A 2,935-nucleotide genomic window follows, 5' to 3' on the forward strand; every position below is an offset into this window, starting at 1 on the left:
CCTTGCATACATTCAACATTAACACACATCGACCCTTTATAGATGACATTCTTCTCCTTATGAGAGACTGTGTGTGTTTGCATGTATGTGCATGTGTGTGGGTGCGTGCATGCACTCCTCCTGTTTTAAGCTTGCATGCATCTTCTGAAAACATAATCGTCTATCTCATCCAGTGATAAAGAGCGCCCCAAGGGGTCAAGACATCCTCGGTTGCGAATCCCTCTTGATTTTAAGGAGTGAAATAATTTTATTGTAATTCATGTTAAAGAAATGGGAAAGCTTGTAATTCATATGCGTGACAAAACAACAAACTTCACAATCAACATATTTTAAATAGCGTGTGCCACAAGGATGCATACTGTGCAGCATAGCTTAGGTTGGTCAACCAAACCATAGTACCGGTAAACCAAAGTTTACTTTACAGTAGATAAAATATGGGCCCTTTAGGGAAAAGGTTGGGAACTACGGATCTTATCTTGGGCATGTCTCTTCACTCTGTTAGATGGAAAATGATTGTGGTTGAAGTCTCAACATGTAACAAGAAGCAATATGCTTCACTGTCATGCTATCTTGACTTTTGTGAATATTACCTACCGGTATGAATTTTATCTTTATGAGATTGTATCTTTATTGTGGTTGATGGATACTTCGCATTTTAATTCTTTACATACTTTGGTAAGAAGAAATACCTAGCGGCTGAATTGCATCTTGAACATGCCTTTTTATGGATAATGGACATTTTGCATTTGATCTTATCTTGGGCATCTTTACATAGGCCTACTTGACTTTGGCAAGTATAAATACTAGGGCTGGGACTCGATTAGAATTTGTTATCGAATTAATCGATAGGCTTTGAAATTAATTAATCGAATTAATCAAATTTTAATCGCATTTAAATATCTGACTTGAGAACAGTGAAAAACATTTTTTTTTCACATGGGTTTTGAATAATGACAATAAATAAGCTTAATGTAAAAATATTATCCATTTTTAAAAGAGGAGAGAACTCTTCTCATTTTTAGCAGGCTGTTCACTATCAGGCGTAATACTGCCCTCAACTTGTCTAATCCAGAACTATGTTGCTATATTATACTGTGATTAATTTTTTTTAATCGTGTTAATTAATTAATCGAATTAACACACTTAACACATTAATGTCCCAGCCATAATAAATACCTCTGGTGTGAATTGTATCTTGAACATACCTTTTGGTTGATGAATACTTTGCATTTTGATTCTTTACATAGAAATAGCTACTGGTGTGAATTTTCATTCTTTACATACTTCGAGAAGTAGAAAAGCTACTGGTGTGAATTGTATTTTCATTCTTTACATACTTTGGTAAGTAGAAAAGCTACTGGTGTGATTAGTACCTTGAAGATATCTTTATTTTGGTGGATGAATAATATGCATTTTAATTCTTAACATACTTTGGTTAAATCGAAAAGACGTTATCTATATATTGATGTCTGTGTAAACACCAGCACCACACACTTTCAAGCCGACTTGTATTTTCACAAAAACAAATAATAAAAGTCACATCTATACCTTCATCTTGTGAGTGAGTCTTATTATGCAGATGTGGTTACGTAATACTGTAGATAACATTATTAGTCTGTTATTTTCTGACAGTTTTCTTGTCTTACTGGTGCTATACCTTAAGAAAAAGGTTGGAATTACTGATCTATTACTGTCTTCTTTCTTCACACTTGTGGATGAAAAGTGATGGTTGAAGTCTGTAACAAGTAGTAATATGCTTCACTATACCGTCTTGACTTTTGTGAACGCCAGTACCTACTGGTAAGAATTGTGGTTTATGAATACTTATCAGTCTAATTCTTCACTGCTTTGACATCACTTTCATAATGTCTTGGCTTTTGGGAATGGCAATACTGATCAGACTGAACAACTATTACTAATACTTAGCATTTTAATTCTTGACATACATTATTAAATAGCAATACCTACCGGTATTAATTGATGAGCACCTTGCATTTCAATTCTTTACATACTTTTGAATGTAGGCTGTGGTTACATGGCTACTTATTAATTGATAAGATTTTACTTTATTACTAGTTGTGCTGTATTGTTTAATAATACACCATCACAAAAGTCAGTGATGAAAGGGCACTTTCATGGCAGCTTGTCTTTTTACAATTAAAAAAAGTCACATTGAACATGGCTGGCATCCAGTGAGTTCATAAATACAATTATTTGTTTGTTATTTTTGACATGTGCTCCTCTACAGTCAAATAACTCCTGCTATCTACAGGACATTTCCTGTAATTGTGGCAAATGGGAGCACAGTTGCCAACTTGAACACACTGTCTTGACTGTCTGTAGGGAAATGTTTTCTCTTTACTCCTTGACTATAGGGAAGGGAGATAGCCTTGAATAGACAAGTTAAACTATGAGGGAATGTCTTCAGCTGCAAAAAAGTAGCCCAGTTGTAATGTGTACAGATAAACTACTATCTAACCTCCAAATGATTGCAATCTCATCCTTGAAGCATAGGTTTCACTTTATTACATCATCACCGCATATTAATATGCGTATAGTAGTGTGACAATCTGGATATAATACTTTCATATTAAAATCAATTAATTATATTACATTTGGCATAACATGCAATTAAAGTAGAATTATAATAAAAAATAATGTATATCACAAAGTGCATTTAAGCTTGATTTTCTGTATTGGAAATACACCATTTTCCAAAGTGTGGCATTGAGGTTTTGCCCACTAAATGGTATTGTTAGTCAACATCAGTATAACACATCAGTAGTCATTTCAGATACTTCAAGTCTTGCCTTTGTTAGGTCTGGAGTAAAATTAAGACAGTTTTCTACTTTCTGATACTCCAAGCTCTCAGTACTTCGAAATGCAATTTTATAGCAGGATCTTTGGTCTACCTTGGAGCAGATGACTTGACTTT

The 2,935-nt window shown here is 34.1% G+C and overlaps 1 protein-coding gene across 1 annotated transcript in view; it reads right to left on the reverse strand.

Moving 5' to 3' along the window:
• Positions 1-2,850: 2,850 nt before the first annotated feature.
• LOC134461748 (thrombospondin-type laminin G domain and EAR repeat-containing protein-like) overlaps positions 2,851-2,935 on the reverse strand; it is a 16,767-nt gene continuing 16,682 nt past the window's right edge. The window contains exon 14 of the mRNA XM_063214618.1: positions 2,851-2,935. This exon is cut by the window's right edge and continues 684 nt beyond it. The gene's annotated coding sequence lies outside the window, so the exon portion shown is untranslated.

Source organism: Engraulis encrasicolus, chromosome 13 (assembly GCF_034702125.1).
Source record: "Engraulis encrasicolus isolate BLACKSEA-1 chromosome 13, IST_EnEncr_1.0, whole genome shotgun sequence".
Taxonomy (NCBI): Eukaryota; Metazoa; Chordata; class Actinopteri; order Clupeiformes; family Engraulidae; genus Engraulis; species Engraulis encrasicolus.